General features: G+C 39.9%; 1 long non-coding RNA gene across 2 annotated transcripts; it reads left to right on the top strand.

Annotated features, from left to right (window-relative positions):
- Nucleotides 1-368: 368 nt before the first annotated feature.
- Nucleotides 369-8052, top strand: LOC147753620 (uncharacterized). Of its 2 annotated transcripts, none has more exons than XR_015310638.1 (2): nucleotides 369-1391; nucleotides 7227-8052. It is a non-coding gene; the product is annotated as an uncharacterized LOC147753620 (long non-coding RNA). The 2 variants fall into 2 exon arrangements; XR_015310637.1 differs by having other exon boundaries at nucleotides 369-1395.
- The last annotated feature ends 4973 nt before the right edge of the window (nucleotides 8053-13025 follow it).

Genomic DNA, 13025 nt, shown 5'->3' with positions numbered 1-13025 from the left:
AAAACGGTTTGAAATATAAGTCAGCATGGCCATATGACCACGAATCTTCTAAAGTGAGGTCACCTTATAGGGGCAGGGTACTCGCTACTAAAACCATGATCCTTTTTTTTAATATCAAACTAGATTTTTTTATATCACATACACCTCTGCTCTATTATTATGACTCGTTTCCTATCAAATATTATCATGTAAAGGCTGGGTTCTGTAACCTAGCGTTCAAATAGTTAAAAAATAATTCGTAATTTTATGTCAGCAAATATGCGTTTTCCTGACGCTTATGTGCTCATCCTTTCGTAGCGACAGCTTCAGATAATAGCTCCAGATAGATTTGGTATACAATAGAGCAAGTATCAACTACTGTGGCGTTGGGTACAAAGGGTTAATTCCTTCTTCGTACGAAAAAAGCCAAGACGAAAGTTCGGTCGCCAAAGGCACTATTGTTACGTAACTATGTTCGGTCTTCAATCACCTGGCAACAGCAAGACACTACCCAACAAACTCACTTCCAACAGGGTGGCATATAATCCCTATACGATTCAGCTTAATCGAGCTCGGTGATAAATTTTATAGTACCCTTTCGAGTACCCAGACCATCTTGGATGAAGACCTGACGACGTTTTATGTTGAACCCTCATCTTCGTTATTTATGCTGACGTAGCATCTAACGGCGGAGCACTTGAAATACTGTATTCGTAGAACATATACACACAACTTATTTATCACTAGCCATATACAGTTTGTTCAGTTTCGGTTAAATGCATTTATTTATAGTACGATCGACGGCATCAGACCATCAGGCTTGAGCCTACTCGAAGCTTTCCCTACACCTAGACTTTCCCATGATAAATACTTGAAATAATTAGTGACTAGTTACGGCTTAATCGCTAACTCAGCACAGCGCTGATTGTATATTGGCAAAAGTACAAGTTGATTACGTCTCGCTTAAACCTTATATCTCATTTTCAATTTTTTGCCGCGGTTGGCGCTTGATTTTGAAAACTGAATCCGGCACTGGCTCTGTTTCCCCTGTTAGTACCAGCTAGTAGAACTTCCGCAGAGCTCGGTCGTCGTGAGCAAGAGGTCCCCCTGTACGCAACTACCACAGAGGGTCTTTTCAGAGAATCTCAGCCCTTCTCGTCATGAGTCGAACTGACGGACCGGGTCGACCCTTCTGAATTCAGAAGGGATGATTCGACCCCATTTTGAAAACAAGACCGCAGGGAACCAACGAGGACACGAGTGTAAAGCTCAGCGAATCTTTCGTTAGGCAGCAGCTAAAGGCGAATATACACTGGTAGATCACTGCGCCACAGAACAACGAAAATCGACAGATGGCTCAAACAAAAAGCTCTAATAATTTCGCTACTATCTACGGGCGGCTTCTTGTTCACGTAAGTAAGTGTCATTCGTTGACAGTAATGGTAGATATATGGAAAGCGGATCTTGCATGATTGTGTCTCTAAAATGGGGCAAAAGTATGACAATTTGACCTCAGCGTAAGCTTTACGAAAAGTTGAAAAACAAAATAGACTTGCAAGCTATGACAAACGAGCATATAATAGATGTATATAAATTTAGTGTCATTTCAGAGGCAATATGCAGTGCACCTTCTTCTGCCCCTTGTTTTTTTATGTGCGAGGAATACACAAAATAATATTTGTGCCGCGCTGTTGAATACGATATTCAAGTAAGGCTGTATTTGATGCACAGTAGATGGAAGAGGAAATAATGCTATGTCCTTAGTATGTGTCGCAACAGTGCCACCGTTAAGCAAAAAAAAAATGAGAAACAAGCCGAGAAAAGTAACGGAGAAAATGACAAGATACATTTCATTGGAAACAATTGAATTCTAATTTTTTGGCAAGATAGATAGATAGGAACTTTTCCTTCTTTCTGCCAACTTTGAAAATATGAAATATATTGCCTGCTTGCAAAAACCGTATCGAGAACGTGCTTCATAGTCAATAATAGAATGATATTACAAAAACTGGTCCATTTAATTTCACATCATCGAGTTCGACGGAAGGCTTCCCCTCTGAGCATGATCAAATTTTTCCAAAAAAATATTCAAATTTTACATATTCCAAAAAGCAGTAGGCTTCTGTGAAGGTAAATGACGGTGGCGCTTACGCTCATTGAAAGCTCCTAGCACGGCCTTATGTGCAACAGACTTCGTTAACTTACAGGGTGCTTACGTATACTTACATATACTACTCAACACAATGTCAAGCTATAAGATAGGGTTGTGCAATTGATACTGCCCGCACGAAGACGTTTTCGGTGAATTCATAACACGCTAAAAGGCAAGTAATTTAACTGTGTGCATAAGGCATGAAACTGGCCCTAGTGTACGGAGCGCGCATTTAAATCTGTCACTTGAAATGTTTTTTACCAAGGCCCAACTTAGGACGGGGCCCTATGATCGTACTTCCGCCGCGATTCAATCTAGTCGTGACGTTCATCCCTAACTTCAGCATTGTAACAGGATTTCGGGTTGGAGATAGCCTCCTGCTTTTATAGAAAAGTACTTGTAAGTTATGCAGGCAGAACCAGAGGTTTCAGCGACAGTGAGCCGACCCCGGTATCTGGAACTTTGAGCCATACTTGATTACAAGGTTTTCTCCACAAGTACTGAAAAGTTTACTAGCAAATTCTCGTGCTCTCGCCGTTTCGAGAGGGCTCATATAGTTGTTTTCCCTGCACTGCGTTATTCGTTGCATCGAGAGACTTCCCGTTCCTGGAAACTTCGTTCGCTAAGGTGAACCTCTTTAGCTATGGCTATTTGTGCTAAATGAAGAGTATCGATGGTGCGGGAATGCGGCGGTACGACCTCGTCATTTAATTTCGCCGTCAGTTCTAGGTTTTCGCGCTTTATAATTCGAGGTGTGCCCGGAATGTTCAAATGTGTATGCATTTATTTGAGGGCCTGTCTAACTATGTTAAGGTCACAGATAACGACCAAACGAAGAGTTACTATATAACACTTGGTTTTTATATCAACGTGTGATACAGTTTTAATATTTGTTTCAATTTTGCGGTCAAGGTTTCACAGGAGAATCAATTATAGAAATCGTAGCTGGCTTAGAATAATAAACCCGACGAATCTAATCCGCATCATTTTATCTTTGAGATGGAAGGATTTTTAATATTTCTTTGAAGTAATATAGTTATCAGACCGATCCAAAATCATCATCATCAAAGTCGGCCTTCATGAGTTGACAAAAAAAAAACAGCTATGATTCGATTATTACATAAAAGCGATGGTTAATGGGCGCGAACATTTGATAGGCTGTCACTTCGCGTGATGAAGGTGAGAGCTTGCGTGAAATTCGAGTTGAGGAATGCTCGAAGATGCGTTGTTTGTCTTCGGCAGAGCCATCCTTAACTAAAGTCAAATCCTTTGATCAAGTGATTTGGCTGTACGATAGAGAACATGATGATTGACAATCTAGCTTTAATAACGATGCATTTCTGCTCAAGGTAAAAGAAATATTGCTGTTTCTTTATTGAATCGTTTGTCTTTGAGCAATCATTTTAATAAAATTACTCCATCAGAATGGTCAGATGATGCGCAAGGTAGCAAATAGAAGGAATATTCCAGAGGAACGGCTTAACCGACCTGTGGCATCTTGAATAAAGGCTCATTCTATTATCAATAGATTGCTACCGGTGTTACAGGTTGTCTTAAGCCCATTCTTAGACCTAAAACAGCACACAGATAGTAATATTCTTGCACGAAAAAATGTCAAAATTAAATTTTCAGTAGATCTGTGAAGTTAAGCTTTGTATGCACTTAACGACACTCCAAGCACTGACCTTGAAGCAAGAGGCCGTTAGTAACTTTCCTGAAAATGTACGAGGGTACTCGCCTGAGAAAATTCGGTTCGAGTCCTTATTGCTAAACCAGGTTTAGAAAATCGATTGTTGTATACTGTATTCTGCCACGAATAGCAGAAAATGAACCATGGGAAAACGGATTTCGTACAGAGTTAATTGTAATAGCGATCATTTATGTAGAATGATGGGTTCCACGTGCTAATAGCCAGATTCTACAGTTAACTGCTTTATCAAACAGTTAACATTGGGAGTTGGTACAAAGCTAGACCGGTCACCGATTACTTTGGCAGATTAAGTTCGAAATCCATTGTGGGAAAAACAAATCTTTTAGGAAATTGTTGTATCCAGAACAGTCTAACGCGAAAGATTTTGTAGGATTATTTTTTCCAAATGAAAAAATCGTACATCCCATACAGGTGCATTATATATCCTTCGTAATCCAATTATTAAGTATAGTGTCATTTTAAATATTTCTTATTGAGCTATCTACCCTTATTTATACAAACGTCGCGGTGACAGCTTGAGGATAAAAACGAATATCATAAAATATAATTATAGTTACATATCGAAATTAATGGTAGAGGACCTTATCTACGTCTGTGTCATGCCTTAGTGTTCTTGATAATTTGGCTTAAATATACAAATGCACCCGATTAACTCCGAAAGATGTAGAAATTTCAGGGGGCATTCAGCGGCGAAAAGTTTAACCTCAATGCAGAGATGGGAAATGGTGTTTACTACTAGGAAAGAAGAAGGGCTGCTAGTTCAATTGTGCGCTTACCTCGACTTCATCCTGTGTGGTAAACATAGAGGTCTCTATCAGGCATATTAATGGTGCGTTTAGGCACCGTGTAACATTGCGATTCCCAGCATCATTTCCTGTGTAAGTTTGCTGTTGGTGGCGTTGACTAGATGCCCTGATCACGGCTGTAGCAATACATGCGCATAATCTGCACAAATATACACACTTGAACAAATTTATTTAGTGTTGTTTTTTCAATTTAATTTTTTAATCTAGTTTAAAGGGTTCGTATTCTTCTGTAGGAAAGAATTGCTCATATCCGACCAGGTCCGAATAAAATTCCAGTTAAGTTATATCCGTAGTTGTACTTTAGAGTATTGTGTGACGGGTAGATGTATTAAACAGATAGTGCTTAGCACGTAGTTCGGATATATCTTGAAATGGATCTGCAACCGTGACGGTAGCTATAATAATCATGTAGTATTAGGCGGCTGCAAGTCTTCAAATGTGTAGCGCTAGAAATAACTTATGAGCACAGGTATGCTTACTGCCAGCGTACTGAAGTAGGGGCCATAGTGAACGATGTTCTTAAATGAAGAGTTTTCTTTCTATGTGGTGAGAGGGAAGACTAATGAAAGGCGGAACAGTTGCGTAAAAATCCAGAGTGTTTTTCTGGAATTCCGTAGTTCTATACACGGAGACTATGAATTATAGTTATTAGTTTTGCTAATTAATTTAAATTTCGCTCCTTAAAGACGAAACCATATATAAATAGTTGCACTTTGACTATTTAATGAACGTCGAACTTCGCAAATGTTTGCTGGTTAGCTCCATCTGCGTCTAAATTTTTCCACGATTACGTTTTATAAAGGAGAATAGATTGTCGTGGCGCGGTAAAAATGACCGTATCTAAGCAAAATCTTCCCGAAGATAACGTGAAATTAGTTTTATTTTTTGTAATTAGAGGCTCGAGTAATAATAATAATACTACGAATTGCGGATAATGAGGTGAAATTCAGTGAAAAATCTGATCAATATATTTAAAAGTTGGTGCGAATTCAATGAAAGTCTACCCTTCAATAAAATGAGCTTTTCGTTCTCCTCTCGTGTTGAAATATATGTTCTCTTAAATGTATTTTATACAATATTAGGTTAGTCGGAAGGTAATGATTGACTTTACCTATTTTTTTAATTGAAGGTTACATATAGCAGTGAAGTTGTTTACCTTCATATTTTTACCGTATTATCCATATCGCACAATTATGTACGAAGTTTAGACTTGAGAGTGGATGCCTCTCTTTCGAGAAACAACAATTTCAAGACTAAGTAAAATGGAAATAATATTTAAAATAAATCGTCCATAATAACTAGAAGCACATCGAAAAAGAAAAATTTTTTAAAAATGTAAAGAGCACGTAAAAAAGGAACATACCTTCCAAGCAGTCTAATGTCTTCAATAATGATGAATATACATATACATATACAATCAGCCTTTCATAGGAGAGTGTCGATTTTAAAGTGTTCTGTGCCTTACTCGGCCTATATCGTATATTTGAACATATTGTGCTTCTTCGCCAGGCCTCTAAGGTTGGATTCTTTTAGGCTAGTAATCAACTATATAAATGAATCAGGTCAGCGAATGCATGCCTTTCAACCATTATGGCTGTTGAATTGTATTTATGACTCAGTCATTAGCAATCATAATTAGCGGCATTCAATTGGTAAGCAAAAAATTCGATTTCAAGTGCCTGCAGACAGTCTAGATTCTTTCTAGATAATTTAGGCATCTTTCTTACAAAACATTCTTACACTATTATTAAAAACATCAGTTACGTTATAAACATTGTCATGTTATAGATGCTTTGAATACTACATATTATAGAGTGCAGTTGTTCTTAGTAAATATCGCTCATGTTCTTCGCTTGCAAAAGTGTCGTCACTAAAAGAACGCGATAGCATACGAAGTTACATAAATGTTGGCACAACCCTAGGATACTCAATTTAACAGAAATCTTTACTCTGATCTGTCAAATAGCGGCATCGTCCTTCAAAGCCTTAGGCGTATTTGCGCAAGCACATACAACAAAACAGGATCGACAAGTATCTCCTTGAACGAACCTTAATTATAAAAGAGAAGATAAATGGCTTGACATTTTTCAGTGAGACCAAACTTGAGGACATACCAGACATCCCAGACACTCTTCTCTGCTGACTTAAGGGGTCTGTTACTGTTATTGGACAGATTCGGAACCCCCCTCTTTCTCTCTCTTTCCGCGTTGAAATTGTCCATCTATCATATCAAACATAACAAGTATTTTAATGAGAAGCAGGAACAACGTATAGCGTTTTCATACTTATTCCTGGTACCTTTCTGGTTCATACCTACACCCCTGCGTGAGGCTGATATCACCATTAGTAACCTGTTAGAACCGCTTAAGTGGCTTTCCAGTTGTTACCTTATTGCTTTCTGAAGTACTATTGACTGACTATTTGTACATATATAAACATATGCAATCCTATTATAATCACTAACCTGCAGGAAACGCCGAAATAAGTTTAGATAAGGACCAACAAAGATTTCATGAAAACTTTATACGCATAGACTAAGTTCTAATATGTGTTTTCCTCGTTTTCTTCCCTCTTACAGATGTTACCTTTACCACTAAAGGTTGCAGTTCGGAGATACCCGTTATGATGCATTCTTTCAGTAATAAGATCACCTAATTTTAAAGGCAGAATCTTCATAGAAGAAACACCTATGGTGTACCTCCTTTGGTACCCTATGTGGTATCCCTATGTGGTATTTTTGCGCCAGTATGGTTTAGCGTGTCTAGAAAAGGTCCATTTGATCGAAATAACGAAATCAAGGTTATAATAAGGAGGCGGAATTACCAATTATCGCTTTACTGCCAACAATTTAGAAATTTCATATGGGTGGAGTTTGGGGCGTAGAGGGTAAACGCAATCGAAAAAGTTCGATGCAGAGCGTTGTCCTAAATGCATCCAAAAGAATAGCTATTGCTTCGATTTGGAAAATAAGAAATATAAGTCAACGGGGTTCAAAGCATATAGGACTTGTTACAGTATTGGTATACTTTATTTCGTAGATAATAGAAGAAGGCGAATACAACTAAAAGGCCTCGAAAAGGTGGTTTACGAAGTGCCTAAAGCTTGTTAGACGATAACATGCATTTTCGAAGTACACAGTTCTAGGTGAAACGATTCGACTGATAGGACACCAAGACTTCAAACCCAAAAAACACAGCTAAGCCGCCTTTACCTATCTAGCACGGTAACGCAAGTGAATTAAAAGAATATGAATCGAAATTTACGCCGATCGTCACTTCGTCGGGCTGCCAGAAGCAATCATACATAGAGAAGCTGAGAAACGGAAAAGCGGCAAACGCACATCTTACGCACATCTCAACGCACAGGCACAGAATCTCAAATAAATTATAGCACTCTGTATAAAATTGATTAAATTTTATATGACTGGATTGAAAGAAGACTACAACTTTAGAGAAAGGCTCGTTGAGGGTCATAACATCCGTTCTCCTGCGCAAACAAAGAGCAGAGCTGACCTGTAACGAAACTATTCGATAAATATTGGTTTATTCACTGAACCGCACTTTTCACGATTGCAGTTTGTCTATTTGTAGAGGCATAAAGACAATGTTTATGAAAATAACTTAAGTACTAGTAAGTACTAATACATGTGTACTAGATGCCCCCAAAAATAAAACAAAATTAAGGGACAAACAGTGGCAGATGTTACACTGAAGGCGATATGAACCTCGTGTAGATAATAATAATAAAATTGTTGAATGACGAAAACAGTCTGGTTAGGCGTCGCGGCCAGCACAGATATGAAAAGCTTGCGACGATTGATGGATTCAGATGGAGGCCCCCGGTGTCGCCGGTGTACAGCAGGGTTAGCGGTTAAAATTCATGAAAAGGATTCAACGTAGAGTACTATAACCTATTTGAAAAGAAGAGGTCGAAAGCGCTTACCATCGTTTCTGCTTGCGGACGAGTGAGCTTTGCTCACATCCACACCTATTATGTCATTGAAGTTTTGAATACAACATCTCAGCTGATATTGAGTCTACCTAAAGGTGCAGAGATATTCTTTTCAGGTTTTAGGCAACAAATCTATGGCGAGAAGAAAATATCAAAAAAAGCCAAGCAAAAGGTAAACCTTCAGGATATCTTATTATAGCTATTACATTACTTAACTTCAAAATCATAACTGCATGTTGAAAAAGGAGTGGATATTTATTAAGCAGTCGCGCAACAAGGCATTACGTGCCCAGGTGCTAAGAGCCAGTAGCATATCTGGGCTGTACAATATCGATAGAATGGACGTTAGGGTTCCAGTTTAACATAACGCAACGGAGTAACAATTGTCGATATCTACCATTGACAACGCCAGAAATGATAGAAAAAGATGTTTAAAAACAATGAGAAAATCACGCAAGTTGAAAGCTGGAAATATCATTAGTAGTATTGGCTTTACAAATTGACATGAACTCACGTCTTGTTGTATCAGCACTACATACGGTACGAACATGCATCAGTAGATCGAGATTGTCTCATGATCTTTGTTTACTAGCTGGAGTATTAGTTGGATTCAGGAAAAGCGTACACACATTTTGCTATTAAGTGGGGTTTCACAGGTAGCAGAGAAGATTACAGAAAAGAGAAATTTTTGCTCCGTATGCGATAAATAGGTTAGTTATAGACGTCATAGGTTCGAATTAACGCATGCAGATGCACTAGTCAACACACAACAACAACATACGGTTATAAAAAGCAGCCCCAAGAAAGCTTTCTAATTATGAATGAATTGAATACGCTATAATTTTCTTGGTTATCTCATGTTTACAGCATCGGTACGTCCCATTTCTGTGAATCTATGAGCGCAGTCGAGTGCATAGAACCGCTACAGCTGAAGTACTATTTCTGAACATGGGGGACAATGGGGCCCTTTTAAAGAATGAAAGGTCCATAGCAGAACTTGATGTTACCTGAACAATGCAATACCACACGAAGACTACCCCAACCGACCCCAACTCGTAATCATGAAAACCCTTAGAAGCAAATTGACATGGCTAAAAACAACTATAGAACTAGAGAAGTTATGTGAATGTAAAAGTACATATAAAAAAACTTGTGTGAAGCAGTACTAGACAGCGATCGAACGGTAAATGGCTTTAGGCGATTAGGGCACCGTGAATTTAAAGCAATAGTAGAAAAATTTTATTACTGCAACTGGCACGTACAGGTTTATTACCCCCGTATAACCCCGTTAACACTTTGAACCCAGCACACGGGTATACCGTGTCAAGTGTCGGAGGGAGGCTTGATACAATAGAACTTGTAGTAATAAAATGTAAAATGAAGTTAGTGAACAACTGTACGACCTATAAGACCATTAAAGGAGATATGTCAGGGAGACAAAGGTGATATTACAGATCGGGGCGTCTGATACCTGGAAGAGCCGCTGAGTTAATCACCATTTTAACTCGGGTGACTTAAAGCTCCACTGCCAGGCAGGAGAACGCTGCTATAACAGACTGTTAATACGTCAGAATACACATTACCGTACCATACAAATTAATGTCCTATAATTAACGTAATGATGCTATCACGAAGTCTAACGACCAGCTAATTATTTTACAGGCCGGCATTTACCCCGTTAGTCATGCAAGCTAAAGAGCGATCCTACACAATGTTCTTTTAACCGCAAATATATAAACTAAAACTGAATTCGTTATCCGTTATAAATACGCTTCTTGATGTTGTGGGGGCTAACACTGAATGTTTTTGCTTCAATGTACCAGCAGCTAATGTTCAAGTTGGGTTTTGGTATCAGCAACGTCAAACAGAGCCTAATAAGTAAGTGCCATGTTGAAAGTGAAGTCGGTGTAGAGGGTGAAAGGGCAATATACAAAGGCACGCGGCTAGTGAGTAGAAAGGTTAGCTTGCTGGTTCGCTTTATCGCTTCTACGCGGCCAATCTTCGAAATTGAGTGCAATTTTGACAAGAACAGTCTTCTATGGCATCAACAACAACAATAGGTGAAGTGACAACAACAACAACGGTAGCAGCAACATCGATCAACAGCTATAACGGATGAACAGACATTGCATTGGAAGGACGTCCGATTTGCATCCCTGGTGGTATCCAGCAGCGCAGACTAGGGAGCACTAGCAGTTTCAGCAGTTTCCACAACAGCAGCGCCCGCAGCAGTTGTAGACGGGAGAGGTTCAGCCCCTGAACACGGCGCCCCATCGAATTCTGTGAAAGAAGAGAAATTGCCTTCCCGTATGAGAAGCGGTATTCGATAAAAGTTGAAAGTTCTCCACTATTACGCATCAGCTAGAACGCACCATGCAAGACTGTAAGAGCTCCTTCCATATGCCGTTGGATTGGCCCCCTGACAGGAGAATTGAGAAGGAGGGGCAAAAAAGCGCAGGATCGCGTTAAGACCAACTCTATAGGTTCTCCAGAGAGAGGGAGAAAGAAAGAAAGATCTCGGATTCGACTAACGTGTGGGCCTAGACGTAGACGACGGGTAAAACGGGACAACGCACACGATAGCGAGCACCAACGTTTTTGGTATCTTCTTGTCTGCCCCTGCCATCGCTGCCTCTAGCTCGCTTTTTTGTTGTTAAGTTTGTCGGTCCAAAGGCATTCTTATGCAAATTCCCATGGATTCGGAAGGGATGGAAAGGGCCGGCGTACAAAGGGGCACGGTGGCCGGTCGAACGGTTCACTTAAAACGATTCACAAGAAAGTTCTTTTTTGAGAAATGGACTTCATCTTCTTCTTGACATCAACGACTGGTCCTATAGACGGATGAAGAAACCCCCGGCCGCACAATACAAAGGAAGTAGAACGGCACGAAGCGGGGGCGCTGCAACATGCTATCCAAACGTTGAAAGGGGGAGGGAGAAATCGCGAAGAAGAAACAGAAAGATAAGCAAAATGAAGAGAAAGTATAATACAATTAAATATTAACATTAAATCAATTGAAAGCAACCGAGTCAGTTAGTCGTCGACGAGAGATATGTTAGGAGCTAGTGCCGCTGCTATTGCTTTCAGCGCAACCCCCGTCTTGCCACTGCAATGACGTCTGTACAGGCGCACTTTCAGACTCGTGCTTTCGGCTCGTCGGTCCGGCCTTTTGGAGAATAAATACACAGCAGAATGAGAACCCCTGAGAAAGCTATACGCAGTCATAAGTGTCTCTGATGGTGCCTGTCGCTATTTCTCGAATACCGGGCCATAAGATCATGCACAGGCAATGAGGTATGCCTCGGTAAGCACGTGGCTCAAATTTAGAACTATTTAAATGCGTTTGAAGGAACTACATTAACTGGGCAATAGAATATGGCTGGCAAACGAAAAGACGACGGAGGCAGCAGCCGTGAAACGCAATGCCGCACAAAGTTTTATGTAGGAGAAGACAAAAGCGAGGGAAGGCTCATTAATAAACGTTGGAAAGGCCAGAGTCCCATACTGTGGGTATGGAAAGGAAATACGTCGATTTATTTGGTGGTAGCGGCCGAAAAGTGGCATAGGGAAACACTTAACAGAATTCACATAGGGACCTGAGCTCTTGGGGACCCGTACGATCGCCTTCTCCCTTTTGTCCTATTTACCACTTTGATATTCATTTGTAATGCGGGATTAGTACTGCGAAGAGAAGGCAGACACGACCGTAACGGCAAAAGCTGCAGACAATTATTACAATTAGCTTATGTGCTACGTGCACGTGTATGGTACGAGTACTTAGGTCGGAGAATTAACAAGACCAAAGCAACAAACGCTGGTGAGGGAATATAGTACTAGTTGCAGCAAGCGACGATCTGTTAGAGTTTAGAAATTAGAGGAAATATACGGACTGTGAATATCGAAGTCGAAAGTCGAATGGTATTGTTATTTCAAGATAGATAATTGAAAACACGACCGAATATAATACCTTCTACTTTGTTGGCCGCGCAGTGTGCGACTTAAACAGGTACGCGAAAGTGCTATAAAACTGTTGTAAAGCTATAAAGTGATTTTACATGATGTCCAGGTTCGGATAATTCATCCGCTGTATAGGTTTTATCGATGAAACGGAAGACGAATCGATCCTGCTAGAACTGGAGTTATCGCTGGTGATGCAAGCTCTTCGCCGGATTGTATGACCGTGCAGGATAGGAATCAGCCTTACTCTAGGGTTCGTCCAGTTTGACCTCAAGGTAGAAGGAAGTATCGACAAGATTTATCCCCTTATATATATTAAGGGTATAATTCTTGTTTCGTCCGTCGATAGAAGTGATGAAACCATTTGCGTTTGTGTTACCTCCCGCATTCAGAGAAGTGGTTGCCTATTTTAACATAACTCAACATTTTAATCCGTATCCCTTATCTCACGTTGATTTAAACCATAATA

Source organism: Varroa jacobsoni, unplaced genomic scaffold (assembly GCF_002532875.2).
Source record: "Varroa jacobsoni isolate VJ856 unplaced genomic scaffold, vjacob_1.0 scaffold_342, whole genome shotgun sequence".
In the NCBI taxonomy this organism is placed as follows: domain Eukaryota; kingdom Metazoa; phylum Arthropoda; class Arachnida; order Mesostigmata; family Varroidae; genus Varroa; species Varroa jacobsoni.
This window is presented reverse-complemented; position numbering and strand designations above follow the sequence as displayed.